Below are 15,974 nucleotides of genomic sequence, written 5' to 3' on the forward strand. Positions count from 1 at the left end.
AAGGTAAAATAAGGATGAGAGAATAATTAAATCTGTTTGCATGGAAAGGAATGGTTGTTCTTGGAGAGCCATATGGTGTTTGCTATCTGAAAAGAGTGGATAATCTTTCTCATTCTGTAGTAGTAGGCATGTCTTGCACATAGAAGAACTGATTTTTTTTTAATGAAAAGAATGAATTGAAAGGAAGAATACTATATGGACTCAGGAGCATAGGTGCCATAGGATGTAAAGGGATGTTTGCCCCAGAGCCACCAACCAATGGAGGCCTCTTGTTACTGCCCACATCCCCAGCCTTGACCCTAGTGGACAAGATGCTAGTAACTGTTGTAGTGGTAGTGGGGACATTTGTCACTTTTGCTCCTAAGTTACTAAGCTATGATTCCAGGAACATCTTTCCTAATAGAGTTCCTACATCCCAGGGCTTATCCCCTTTTCTCTGTGACCCAGGACAATAAAAGAGAGGAATCTCTGGGCAAGATCATTGAAAAGTGTATATGTACATATTTTCTCATTTCTTAGGTTTGCAATTTTTTTTGAAGTAGAATACTTTGAGTAACTGTTATTGATGATTAAAGCATTATTCTTAATGATGTCACAAAGGCAGTCATGTGTAACACCACCCTTGTAACAGGATCCACTCCAATAACAGGTTTGAGCTTTGAAATCTCAAGATCTGGCTTACTACTGACCTGGCAACCCTGCTCCCTATTCAACAGAGCTAAGAAAAATGTGGGCTCATAGATGTTGCCAGTCCCCAAATGTCCCAGTCAACATAATCAATGATAAAGAATGCTGAGAGTTGCAGTACAGCAACATCGGAAGGGTCATACTTTGCCTAAAGCCAGAAAAAATGGCTCACATGATACCATGTTCATTTTGACCTCAACCTAAAATATTATTGTCCATCCCTGCCTTTTAATCATTAAAGAGTTTATCTATGAAAAGATATGATTCACTAGAAAAAGACAATTATGCCTGGTAAGAGGGAAATCAGAAGGAAAAGGGGGAGAGTGCATTTTAGATGGATTGACGCAATCAAGGAAGTCACGGCCTTGAGTTGACTAGACGTGAGCAGGGCTGTTGATAGAGTGATTTGGAGGTCATTCATTCCTATGATCACCACAAGTTAAAGTTGACTCAGTTAACACAAGCAAATTGTTTTATTATTCTATTTACTTTGAAACAGAACTGATTTTGTCAAAATTCAAAACAGAATGAAGATCCTAGATTCTGGGAAAACCACAAAAGTCAGGTTATTAGGCATATATTGCTGGACACAAAAATATATAGCGCATGTAATGCTTTAAAAACAGAAGCATAACCTCAGGGAATGCCCATCTAGGCAGCACGCGCAAATTGGCAATAACTGTACAATTATCATGCTAAGCACTAATAATCAGGAAGGCCCAGAGGGAGATGTCTAATCTCTAGGAAATTGCTCAAAGTTACTAATTCAAAGTTGTTTGGAACTCAGCGCTGTTTGGGTAAATTCTTGCTTTTGGCCAAACTACAAATAACATGAATATTTCCACGTGACAAAATGTGTGCACCTGTACATGTGGATCTGCACAAAAGAACATAAAGAATACTCTCAAATGTTCTCATCCTTGATGACAAAGGGTGTCTCAACACATTAAGATATTCCTTTGAAAAAATGGTTGACTTTATGATTTTTTTGTATTCACGCCTCCCCTAAAGTTAGTATTTGCAACCAAAGACCTGTTTTTTTAAAGCAAAAAAAAAAAGTATTATCTAGAGCAAAAGATTTCAGCTCAAATATATATATCTTTTGCCCCTCCCCAAGTCCTGAAGAGCAAATCATGGAAAGATGTGTAATCTCATCTAGTAGGGGAAAAAGTTGAAATCATTCATTCTTGTATGTAAGAATGACATAAGCCAAGATTATAACTCTAAAATGTGGGGTGTATATGTTCCCAAATGTTAGGGCATGGAAACATTGGTTTATGAAGTCCTTCCTTAATCTTTTCTATAACTGACCCAACAATAATTTACTTAAACCAAGGGTAATTTCATACTACATAATTGTAACACTATGTTTCCGTAGTGGTAGTAGTAGTAATAATAATACTAAATTTATTTGTTATCTGCCTCTTCTTGTGGGGTACAACAAAGTTGAAATGGACAGATAAAACACAACATGATAAAAATGAACATACAAAAATACAGTATATACAAGACCAACACTAACACTAATAAAATGCAGGTTAAAATCACAGTTTAAAATTGACAGGGTAGGCCTGTTGGAAGGCATAGGTCTTCAGTTGTGTCTTGAATTCTGACAGGTTATTTAGTTGTTCAAGCTCTTCCAGCAGGTCATTCCACAGTCTTGGGGCGGCCAATGAAAAGGTGACGGTTATCATTTATGTTTTGGCTGGTTGGAGGGGCCACCCCCAGAGGACCTCAGTATCTGGGGTAGCTTTTACACGAGAAGGCAATCCTGTTGCTAACCTGGACCCATATTTTGAGCTAATTGGAGTTTCTGAACTTGGAACAAAGTAGCACTGCATCCTTGAGCTTACTCCTGAGCATTACCTTCTTTAGAGCTTCTAATTCTAGGAAGGGGCACAGCTGGTGTATCAGCTGAAATGGGGTAAGAGGCACTCCTGATTGCTGCATCTTTCTGGGCTAACATTTGGAGAGACAGATCATGGTCAGGCCTCCTCGCTATAAATATATTGATTTGTACCTCCACCATGAAGTCTCCAAATATTCAGCACTACATAGAGGAAAGAGAAACACGCTTTGCACCTAGCTACAGAATAGTAGGAAACATATTTCTTATACTAAGAAAAGGTACTTGCTGAATGTCATGGGGATAATTTGAACCTGGGGAGAGGGACTCAAGTCACTAGCACAAAACTCAATAAAGATCGAAGAGCACAGTAACTCTGACTGCTTGCTGAATTATTGTTCTAATACCCAGGGAAGAAAACAGGATGGTCTTGACCAGAACAGCTACCAAATTAACTATGAACATTGGCTGGATTGGGTTGGTGTGAGTTTTCCAGGCTGTATGGCCATGTTCCAGAAGCATTCTCTCCTGATGTTTCACCCACGTCTATGGCAGGCATCCTCAGAGGTTGTGAGGTCTTCCAACACTCGTAATTCCTAACAGCCTAACAGACCTCACAACCTCTGAGGATGCCTGCCATAGACGTGGGTGAAATATGAGTCGAGAATGCTTCTGAACATGGCCATTCAGCCTGGAAAAGTCACAGCAACCCAGTGATTCCAGTCATGAAAGCCTTTGATAACACATTGGCTGGATTGTAGACTGTAATGAACTTGACTCAACTCAATATGACCCAGCGATATGACCCAGCAGGACAAAGCTATTGATCTTGAAAGAAGATGCTCAGTACAGAAGATGGATTAATAGGGTTGTATTTGTGCCAAACATAGGAAAGCATTGCCTCATTTTCTTCAGCACTCTGCTTTTCAGGTAAGGATGGGGGATGCAAAATATTGTCAGGTTTATGTAACAGGAACCTATTTCAGATTAAGAAGGATCCTAGATCTCTGCTCCAACTCTACTATTATTTTATCAGTGGCAAAAGAGAAAGCTGTGCATCCTTCTTCCCAAATTACAGGATAAATTCAGTATGTATTGTGCTTTTATTTTAAAGTAGGAACACATACGCCTCCAATCCAAATGGAATGAGAGTGGGCTAAAACTTTCTCATCTATCTTTTATTTAAAACACCTTCCTCTGCATGCAGGTGCTAAAAATGGGAGAAAACTCGTTTAGTACTTTTAAAAAAACCAAATGCTGAAATGGCTGCAGATGCTTTGAACCTGCCTTCCTCAACCTGATGTCTGACAGATATAAATAAGGGTTTCTTTTCCAAAAACTCCTTTAAAGTGAAAAATATCTTTGCATGAACCATTGGGTTTATTTCTATTTAGTCTGTTTTATGCATTTACCTGAACCTACTACTTGTTCTAACCAAGGAAAGAGAATGGTGGCGATAATCCATTTGAAATAACTTCTGCATATGACTGCGTATATTAAAATGTCATGTAATCATGTGCACAGTAAAGTCTGAGTTGTGATTTGTTGTTATTTTACATTGATCTAAGGGCCCTCTGGTGGTGCAGTGGGTTAAACCGCTGAGCTGCTGAACTGGCTGACCAAAAGGTTGGTGGTTCGAATCCAGGGAATGGGGTGAGCTCCTGCCATTAGATCCAGTTTCTGCTAACCTAGCAGTTCAAAAACATGCAAATGTTAGTGGTCAATAGGTACCACTCCGGCGGGAAGGTAATGATGCTCCATGAAGTCATGCCAGCCTTGGACATGTGAGTAAATCAATAGGTACTACTACTGCAGGAAGGTTAGGGCGCTCCATGCAGTCATGCTGGCCACATGACCTTGGAGGTGTCTGTGGACAATGGCGGCTCTTTGGCTTAGAAATGGAGATGAGCACCATGCCCCAGAGTTGGAAATGACTAGATTTAATGTCAGGGGAAACCTTTACCTTTACTTTTACATTGATCTAAGCTGTATAAGCATTTTAAACTTCAGGACTTAGAATAACAGAGATAGAAAAACAGAACATTTAATGATTTTCTGTTATTCTAGTGGGACTGGCTGACAAGCTTTACTCAGTGCGATGCCTAATTTTTTAAGGGTTTCAAATTGGACCACTATTCACTTTAAATCTCCAAATGAGGGTGACTACCTTGACATAGTTCCAGAAACAAACAGGAGAGAAATGGTAAAATGCAAAGAGGCTTGGGATGGATGAGAAACTCGCCTACGTTCAGTTGAGAAAGACAAGACTGAGAAGACAGGTTGATTTACTAAATGCAAACACACACGTCAGGCAGTGTTTATTTTCACCCAGCGATGTGCCTCATCCTGACATTGCTAGAGTTGTCGTCAGAGGTTCAAAAACTGCATGATGAACATGTGCACATATGAACAAAATGTGCTCAAATTTTGTACTGCCACTTAGAGAAAACAACTTTAGAGATTTTTGTAATGCTTTATTTCTATACATCTGTATGAGGAGTGTCTTTCTCTGTTTGTTTGTATTTTTAGAAGGTATTATTTTTTAGAAAGATTTGGGGAAATAAGTGGAGGAGCAATGTATGGAAGGGTGGGGATGGCCTGAATTTACACCGCTGTATGATGCCATCCCAGCCCTGTTTCCCAGAAGCTCTGTTTGTACTTTAGATTATCCAAAACATTTCATGTATATTTTTCACAATCATGTGACATGCTCCAGAAATGTGCTCTCTTTAGAGTCAATGAAATTTGCATGATCAAGATCCAGGCCACCAGCACCACAGGGTTTATCCTTTTCCCATTTTGCAACACAGTTACAATATGGCAACTTCTCCAAAGCCATGTATTTTTGGAGAGGGCTTATAGAAAAATGCCTACTTGGGCCTCCGCTTTTGTGGGTTTAACTTTCGGGATTAAGCTTTTTTTTAATTTGTGGTTTTCTCACTTTCACAAGGATCCTGTATCCTAACCCCTGTGAAAATGGAAGGCCTACTACTGTTTAGAAATGAACAAACGTCAACAAACGTCAATGTATCTACATATAAGGAGGCTCACATTATTTTTATTGGTGATGTAATGGGTTAAACTCTTGTGCCAGCAGGACCGCTGACCAAAAGGTCGGTGGTTCGAATCCGGGGAGTGAGGTGAGCTCCCATCTGTCAGCTCCAGCTTCTCATATGGGGACATGTGAGAAGACTCCCACAAGGATGTTAAAACATCCGAGCATCCCCTGGGCAATATCCTTGCAGACGGCCAATTCTCTCACACCAGAAGCGACATGCAGTTTCTCAAGTTGCTTTTGACACACACACACACACACAAATATTCTTATTTGTATAGTATCCTATTTTTCTCCTTATAACAGGGCTCAAGGCAGCTAACAATGTATTTTAAAAGATACAAGCTAAAAACAAATGCAAAATAGAAGTACAATTATAAGATTTAAAAACAATAAAAATATAAGTAAAATAATTAATTAAAAATATTTAAAGATATTAAAAGACTATTTACAGACTCTTAGAAAACCTTAAAACAGAACAACACAGCATTCAAAGCCTAGCCCTTGTGCCATGTATTTTTTACATGAAAAATGAAGTATCTGTGTATCAGAATGTGTGATCAGCTTGGTCTCTAAGCGGCTTTGGATCTCTTGACCAGAGCTCTTCAGCTTATCAGTGAGAAGTCGAACAATGCCTACTCCTTCCTGCCTACTTGACTGATAACCCTTGCAAATTGCTGTCCGCATCACCCACACAACAGGTCTTGCTCAGCACACAGAGACTTAACAATTGTCAACGGCAAAGTGTAATCACAAAGATCTAGCCCTTCAGTCTTCTTCATCTGTGGCAGGGGGAACCTTAAAAAAGGACTTCAGACTCACTCTCTCTGAGCCTTGCTCCTCTTGAATATCACAGTACTATATGGAGCAGGCTCCATCATATGGTATCCATCTCAGACAACAATTTGACAGTTATTTACATTGTTCTTTTTGCATATTTACTAGAAAGGAGTGAGAGTGCATACTTTCCAACATTTTATAGATGAAAACCAGGACACCGGTGACAGAGCAACCTCAAAGTGTAGTCAAGATGGCAAATGGTATTAATGAAAAAAAACACAGTAGCTAAGATGAGCTGCATCAGTTTGGTTTTGTCTAATCATACTTGGAAGGGTTAAATCTTCACTCCTTCCTCTGATTTCCCTCCTGCTAAGTTAATCTGGTGCACACTACTTATACACTTTGAACATGGTTTGCAGCAATCTAAGGGCAAAGATGAACTAGAGTGGGCTCTAAGATCTGTAGAGGAGGCCCTCCTTTCGGTCCCACCACCGTCACAAGTGCAATTGGTGGGGACGAGGGAGAGGGCCTTCTTGGTGGTGGGCCTCTGGCTTTGGAACACCCTCCCCAGGGAGATTAGGCAAGCCTCATACTGTCTGCCTTCCATAGGGGCCTGAAGGCTTGGCTGTTCAAACAAGCCTTTGAGAATGCCTAGTCACTATCTGATCTTTGCAATTGTTATGCAGCCTTGCATTTTATCTCATGCCCTCATCCTATGGTTACAGCTTTGCACTTATCCCACTCCCTGCCCGATTGTTTACAGCCTGGCCATGCTTACAGTAGCTTACCGCCACTGGTTGATGAGTGCTGTTTTAATTGAGTTTTTAAGTTTGTTATTCAATATGTATAGATGTATTTTTGAATTGTGTTTTATCGTATGTTCTGTTTTTGGTACTCGGTGCCATGCGCAAGCTGCCTTGAGTCCCTCTGTGGAGATGGTGAAAGGAAATAATAATAATAATAATAATAATAATAAGAAGAAGAAGAAGAAGAAGAAGAAGAAGGAGGAGGAGGAGGACAGAAATTAGGACATTTTAAAAGCCACTTAAAAGTGGGATGGCAGAGTTAATTGGGACTGTTCATGACAAATAAGAACAGTTGGATGGTATATAAGTAATACTTATGAGATTTTTTTTCAGACTGGTGTTCTGAAATAATGTGGCTGATCAGGATATTTTGCACTTTGGCTTGGGAAAGGGCACGATTTTATCACTCTTTGTCAGATAGCAATCTTTATCCTTACAAAAAATGAATTTTCCATACTCTGGGCAGTTTGCTATATTGGCTGTGACTGCATTTGAAGGATACGTTGCCTTTAAGTATTTGAGATTTAAGGCTGATAGGATGGGGGATAAGGAGAATCCTTCCCAAAGTTTGGGGAAATTATTTTTTGGAAGAGAGCTCCCCAAAAGCAGATGGAGTCTCTGGAGTTAACACTCAAATAGTTAGAAAATATACTTGAGCTGCCTTGCTTATTCCAAGATTAGAAAAGCCATATATATTTCTCTCCTTTTTAAAAATGGCACATCGGATGCCCTTTCTTTGGCCTAAGATGACTCCAGGAGAAGCCCAAGGATCATGGTAACCTAATAGAGCTTGTTTACACAGGAAGTGCCTTTGCTTCTGAACTTCATTCCTAGTACCAAAATTCTCAGTCAGACCCCCAGAAACCTTTCAAAGGTTTCAAGACTGGTGTAATGCTATAAAGACAGAGAGAGCAGCTGTTCTGTTTCCGGCCACCTGTAGGTGTAAAAAAAATACATCTCTAGAACTAAATAAGGAAGCCTTGAGGTGTTGTGCGCCTTTCTGGACAATGTCCAGGGCGTAGCTAGGGAGGTGGAGATGAAGCATTGCCTCGTAAGAATTCTACCCCCAAATGCAATTTTTCCTTAGTCCTTAAATTTCTAGCATTGCAGAGTGGGACACTGCAAATTGTTCCCACTTAGAACTCTTGTATTTGAGGTGTTCACATACTCTGAATTTGACTGTCTTTTCTTTGGATGCCTGAGCTGTATTTCTAAATGCAAACTTTGGTTGTTTTCATGTGCCTCCACAGTGACTGCAACTGATAGTGACCCTAAAATTTTTCTGGGTGAGATTTATTTAGAGGTTTGCAATTGCCTTTCCTTGAGACTTGTATGACTTAACCAAGGTCATTCTGTGGGTTTCTATGGCTGAATGTGGATTTAAGCTCATATCTCCTGAAGTTTGACCGACACTGAAATCACTACATCAGAATGACTTCCCTGAGATTTTAAGTAACCACAAAGCAAGAAATCTGGAGAATGAAGGAACATGTTAGAAGAGCAGAATTCTTGGGAGAAGATAATACCCCCCCCCCCCACATACACACATATTTACACTCCTGACAGTGCCCCAAACTTTCTCTTGAACATTATAATAAAACTTTATAACAATAATAACAATTATGCACTTTATCCATCAGTCCTATCCTCAAAATGGATTTGCACTAGTCCACCCACCCGTGCCCAGAAACCGATTATTATTTCAGGTTCATTGGTTGTTGGTTCGATGGTTGCTCTTATATTCTGTTATGTTGCTGTTTTATTCTATTTTATGCTGTTGTTAATGTATTTTAGTGTGTTATATTTTAACTATGTCGATCGGGATTGTCCACATGTAAGCCGCCCTAGTCCCTCTGGGGAGATGGAGGTGGGATACAAAAATAAAGTTATTACTACATTATAATTTAAGAAAAAAACTTTATTTACATTCTGCCTTATCTCTCTGAAGGGACTCAGGGAGGATTCCAGTCACAAAAAGGCAAAAATTCAATGTCTTCATACAACTACCAAATACATAGGTAAAGATTTCTCCTTGACATTAAGTCTAGTCGAGTCCGACTCTGGGGGGCGGTGCTCATCATAAATCACCCATTTCAAAGCAGATATTGTAGGATTTTCTGCCTTGATATTCTGGGATAGAGAGCTGTGTGGAAGGGCCTTTGGATTCAACTGTGCCTGAAGGTCCAGTTCTTTTCAGTGGCCACAAAGTGCATTTGCAAAGTTGAAACTAGTGCACAAGGCTTAAGCCTCAAGATCTCTCTGAGATGCTATCTACCAACCCTCCATATAGCTCTGTTTATAAATTCACTTGGAAGAACCTGTGCCTGAAGTAATGTACAATACTGCTTTCAACAGGTGTATGGGTTTTAACTTTAATCCACAGAGGCTTTCCACGGCGGTTTAAAAGTTAATGCAGATCTTTCAGCACTTGCTTTATGCAGTTCCTCTGAACTTGCCCAGACCTTGCCCTCATCAGAGACAGGGCACTGGGCCAGATAGACCATTTCTGTAACACAGTGTCTTTGAATCTGTCTACATGCAGAGAACATTTCTCACTGAATTATTGCACCCTTCTGCCAAGGAACTGTTGAGCATCTGCCACAGAATTGTCTTCCAATGAAGGACATTCTGAGGTCTTCGGATAGAGTTTGGGGAAGTTACTACAGTTGGACTACAATTGAAAAAATTCAAGGAATCTTGAGGGAACTTTTCCAAGCACTTTTTCTGAGGGTATGTTATTTCTTACTATTGATGTTTTGCCTAAACACAGAATGCATGTTACACACAAAGCTGAGGAATGTAGGCAAAGAGTTATTTTGATGGCTGAATTGTTTTTAGGGAAACCTTGCCTTCTACCAAGCCAGTCCACCCATTTAATGGTCCAATTTTCTCACTTCAACTGGGCAGGGACCCTTTCTCAGCATTGGCAGCTGGTACCACCTGTATACAAAGCAGGTATTCCACTACCAAGCTACATTTTCTTTCCTCAGGATTCCATTGAAAACTTGCAAAGAAGCCCACATTCACCAGGAACACTTATTGAAAAGATTGGTTAAATCCTTTCTCTCTATGCCATGTGTAATCTGCCATCTTTCCCCAGAGCTGTGTATTCCTAAACCAACACTGTGTACACATTAGGCAGGGCATGAATATCCATGGGTGATGGACAGGAAATCCATGGTTAACCAGAACAGGCCACAAGTAAGAGGTGGGAAGGCACAACAAGGTAAACAGTAAGTTCAGTTGTAGATTGGATGGCTCTCCAAAAAGAGAGACAGAGGGAGAGGGCAGCATGGGTCTAAAATGTGCACAGGTGCATGGATGTGTAATTGCTATTTTGTTCCACAATACTTCTTTCCACAAGGATGCTACCTGTTCTTCAGCTTCCAAGAAATTGCAGTATGTGCCAAATCAAAATAGCATATTTTTGCCATGAATATTAAATGGAAATGTACCCATCTGTGAGCTTTTCTTGCAGCATAAGCCTGCTCTTGGCAAGGATATGTGTACTAAGCAAACACATTTCCTCACCAAGGATATCCAGTCTACATGCAGACGAAATCACACGATGCTGGGTGCCCTTAAACTTTTGTTATTTATTTTTTACGATACAATGAACTGTAAATTTCTGGAAAATGTAGGATTTATACTGAGGAAATGTGATGGGAAAAGGAAGTAAGCCAATGAGGAAGAAAGGGGATGCAGAAATGTGTATTAAGCAATGGCAGGGGGTCATGGGGAAGGGCAGATTAAATATGAACTTTGGCCAGTGAAAAACTAGTAACAACTTTTTCAAGTTACTTTTTTTAAAAATGTCAAAGCTATTAACATGTTTTAATACACTGATTTGCTGAATATACTCAGCATTTCAAAGGTTTGACCTGTAGCACAATTCAGGAATGCCATTGAATCCTAGAAGTGGACCATCCTAGTTTAGTGCAGGAAATCTTGAATCAGAGCATCTCTAAGGGTTGTTAGAAGAATAAGAGAGAACTGCACCCTCAGTAATCACTTCCATAGTCCCACTGCTTTTGCCATCAAGACATATCTCTTCTATTCAATTAAAATTAATTCTCTGATTATTTAAATCTAACAGAACTAGCACTGTCCTTGGGACAGAACAAGTATTTGCCCTCTTCTATGTAGCAGACCTTTAGGTGTTGGAAGGGTGATCACCTATGCTTCTACCTCACCCTCAATTTTCTCTTCTCCAGACTGAGTTAAATTCTTCCATTGTCTCCCTATATCAGCCAAATCCCAATATTGCTCTGCTCTTTTTCATTTTAAAGATCCTATGTCTGAATTATTGCAAAGTGAAGGCTTCAAGTCATGCTTAATGCAGAAAATGACCAGAGGCTAAAGATTCCATATTTTTGAGATACAACAACTAATATCTGATGGGGTTTGCTCCATGACCCCGCCTAAACCCAAAATCTGAGGATGCGCATGCGCCATTACATACAATGGTGTAGTAAAATGATGTCCCTTGTATGAAATGGTAAAGACTGAAACAAGTGCAGAAGAGAGACCAACAAATATGAAATGGCAAGAGGCTACAACAGGACAGGGTTATTTACAGCATAATGCTCAGCGGACAACCAAATCAAGGTTGCTTTTTGGAATTTTCCCCCAAATATTGTCAAGCCATGGTTGACTGAGTACCTATGGACATGAGGGGCAAACAGTAGTTTCATCTTTTCCTTGTTTATTGCTCATAAAAGGAGCCGTGGTGGCACAATAGGTTAATAGGTGTTGGCTGAACTGCTGACCTGAAGGTTGGTGGTTCAAACCTGTGATATGGGTGAGCTTTCATCTGTCAGCTCCAGCTTCCTATTCAGGGACATAAGAAAAGCCTCCCACAGAATGGTAAAATATCAGGGCATCCCCTTGCAGATGGCCAATTCTCTCACAACAGAAGCAACTTGCAGTTCCTCAAGTCGCTTCTGACATGATAAAAAACTGGTCATAAAAACTGCATCCATACAATTACTCTGCATATAATCAGTTACCTTATCCTCTAGCTCAGAATATGCTGAATATCTCTGGAAAACATATGATGGCTTTGTACAACTCATATTAGGAATGTTTGTGGATGCACTGTACCAAATTTACGCCTGTGAATAGACTGAATGATAGAGACACTTTACCAAATGAAAGCTTCAACCTGAGTGAAAGAATGCCACCAGTGACACACTGAGGAAATATCAGAATATTCTCATCAGTGGGTCATTTGTGGCCTTCAAGATATTATTGGTGTTGGCCTTTAAAGCCCTAAACGGTTCCGGCCCAAGCTACCTATCCGACCGCATCTCTGCCTATGAACCCACCAGGACTTTGAGATCTTCCGGGGAGGCCCTGCTCTCGATCCCGCCTGCTTCTCAAGCACGGCTGGTGGGGACGAGAGATAGGGCCTTCTCGGTGGTGGCTCCTCGGCTGTGGAACGCCCTTCCTACGGACATTAGACTAACACCATCTCTAATGGTATTCCGCAAAAAAGTGAAGACCTGGCTGTTTGAGCAGGCGTTCGAATAATTAGTGCAATGATTGGTTAATGAACACTGGAATGGAACAATGGATGACGAATCTGGAACATGTTTTTGATGACGAGACGACAGTGAATGGGTATTGTAGTAACTGTTTATTAATTGTGTAATGTGTTAGGTTGTTAACTGTTTTTATACTGTAGCACTGAATTTTTGCTGTTCGTATTTGTTGTGAACCGCTGTGAGTCGCCTTCGGGCTGAGAACAGCGGTATATAAGCAAGGTAAATAAATAAATAAATAAATTGGAATCTTAACTCCCACCAGACCAAATCAACATGAAAGATGGGGTTTGTAGGCTCAAATCTCAAGCATGCTGTCAAAACTACACAGTTATTACTTTATAGAGTGCTGAGCACTGCAGCCTGCTGGGGCCAGGTGCAGTCATGCAGCATCCTGTGCAAAAATGCCAGAGAAACACATCCCCCACTCCTGCCTTAAAAATTGCAATGGGGGTTCTCATTTCATATTAGCAACGTTGTCCTTAAGAAATGTTTTTCAGTATAGATGGAACCCTGGGTTGTGTTGGAGTGTTGCCGAATTTCTAAAATATCACTGAAAACAAGGTTCTTTGGCGTATTTCCCTGAACATATCCTATGCAGCCCATTAGGGGCAGTCACTCATTTGCTTTGTGCACTGTAAGACCACTGCAAGTGGATTCTAAATGAGGTGTGAACTAGTTCTAACCTGATACTGTGCCTTGCCTTGATAACCTGTTCCTGCCAGCCCAGGAATTTCCATGTAATTACCAAGTGTGAATAAATGGGACTGGGTCTACAGCCAAATCCTCCAGCTTCCTAAGCACAAACCAAAATACAGGCAGTCCCCAAGTATTTTTATTATTATTATTTACTATGTTTATACCCTGCCCTTCTCAATCCCGAAGGTGACTCAAGGCGGCTTTACACATAGGCAACTATTCGATGTCTTAAAACAATGTACAATTAACATAAACATTTAAAGATAGAATTAAAACACATTAAATATATAAAAACATTGAGGTAAAGGTAAAGGTTTTCCCCTGACATTAAGTCAAGTCATGCCCAACTCTGGGGGTTGGTGCTTATCTCCATTTCTAAGCCGAAGAGCCGGCAATGTCCGTAGACACCTCCAAGGTCATGTGGCCGGCATGACTGCATGGAGCATCATTACCTTCCCGCTGGAGTGGTACCTGTTGATCACTCACATTTGTATGTTTTTGAATTGCTAGGTTGGCAGAAGCTGGGGCTAACAGCAGGAGCTCACCCCGCTCTCCAGATTCGAACCTGCGACCTTCCAGTCAGCAAGTTTAGCAGCTCAGGGTTTAACCCACTGCGCCACCGGGGGCTCAATTACATTCACTCTTAACCGCGCTATCTGCAATAGGAGGACTGACTGTGTGTCATTTATGTATGTATGTTTGTGTGCACATGCACACACACAAAATACAACTTAAATTAGATACACATGCATTTTCTCCAAAAGTTTCAAGGATCCATCTACTGAGCCAACCAAATAATTCATTTATTTATTTATTTATTTGCTTTATTTCTATACCGCGTTTCTCAACCTATAATAGGTGACTCAATGCGGTTTACACAATATTAATTACCACAACAATAACAATTAAAGCACAGCATACCCAATAACAAACACACAACCATTCATACAATGCCTCGATCGCAACCAAGATCCAGTCTCATATCCTTATACCGTTCCTATGTTCAATTTACCGTCATTCTGTGTACAATTGCGCTGATTAGCCAAACGCTTGCTCAAAAAGCCAGGTTTTGAGCTTCTTCCTAAATGCCAGCAACGAAGGGGCCTGTCTGATGTCGCTTGGTAGGGCATTCCATAACCGAGGGGCCACCACCGAGAAGGCCCTGTCTCTCGTTCCCGCCAACCGTGCCTGTGACGCAGGCGGAACCGAGAGCAGGGCCTCCCCGGACGATCTTAATGTCCGTGTCGGTTCATAGGAGGAGATGCGTTCGGAGAGGTAGGTGGGGCCGGAACCGTTTAGGGCTTTGTAGGCTAATGCCAGCACCTTGAATTGTGCCCGGTAGGGAATTGGCAGCCAGTGGAGCTGGCTCAACAGAGGAGTGGTATGCTCCCTGAGAGCTGCTCCTGTTAGCAACCTGGCTGCCGAGCGCTGGACCATCTGGAGCTTCCGGGCAGTCTTCAAGGGCAGCCCCACGTAGAGCGCGTTGCAGTAATCTATGCGGGATGTGACCAGAGCGTGGACTACCGTGGCCAAGTCCGACTTCCCGAGGTACGGGCGCAGCTGGCGCACGAGCCGAAGCTGTGCAAATGCTCCCCTGGCCACCGCTGAGACCTGAGGCTCCAGGCTCAGCGATGAATCCAGGGTCACACCCAAGCTGCGAACCTGCGTCTTCAGGGGGAGTGTAACCCCGTCCAACACAGGCTGTAACCCTATGCCCCGTTCGGCCTTTCGACTGACCAGGAGTGCCTCTGTCTTGTCTGGATTCAACTTCAATTTGTTCACCCTCATCCAGTCCGACACAGCAGCCAAGCACCGGTTCAGGACCTGAACAGCCTCCTTAGAAGTAGGTGGAAAGGAGTGACAGAGTTGGACATCATCTGCGTACAGATAACACCGCACCCCGAAACTCCGGATGATCTCTCCCAACGGCTTCATGTAGATGTTAAACAACATGGGGGACAGTATTGAACCCTGCGGGACCCCACAAGACAAAGGTTGTGAGGACGAGCAGCTGTCCCCCATCAACACCTTCTGGGTACGACCCTCTAGGAAGGACCCGAGCCACTGTAAAACAGTGCCACCAAGGCCCATTCCCGCGAGGCGTCCCAGAAGGATACCGTGGTCGACGGTATCGAAGGCCGCTGAGAGATCCAGCAGGACCAACAGGGACACACTCCCCCTGTCGAGCTCTCTGCGGAGATCATCCACTAAGGCGACCAGGGCTGTCTCGGTACCATGTCCCGGCCTAAAGCCGGGACATTCATAGATGTTAGATTGCAACAAAATCAATTAATGAACCAAGTTCCAAGTCATCCTATCCTCAACATCTCTGCGCAGATCTTGTAATCCTAGGGCCACCAGGCATTCCAGAACAATCTGGAATTTGATCTTCCTTCTTTTCTATTCCCTTCTACCTTCCTAGTAAAAGCTGTAAGATAATACAATACATGATGATAAAGGATGGAAAGTTTAATAGAACTTAAATTAAGAATTGCTGTGGACGGAAATACGAGAACAATTTGCCCACCTAGAACCAGCATCAACCATTTAAATATGAT

The 15,974-nt window shown here is 41.7% G+C and overlaps 1 protein-coding gene across 3 annotated transcripts in view; it reads right to left on the reverse strand.

Annotated features, from left to right (window-relative positions):
• DGKG (diacylglycerol kinase gamma) overlaps window positions 1-15,974 on the reverse strand; it is a 186,073-nt gene that overhangs the window by 33,369 nt on the left and 136,730 nt on the right. The window lies entirely within an intron of this gene.

Source organism: Anolis sagrei, chromosome 3 (assembly GCF_037176765.1).
Source record: "Anolis sagrei isolate rAnoSag1 chromosome 3, rAnoSag1.mat, whole genome shotgun sequence".
Classification (NCBI taxonomy): domain Eukaryota; kingdom Metazoa; phylum Chordata; class Lepidosauria; order Squamata; family Dactyloidae; genus Anolis; species Anolis sagrei.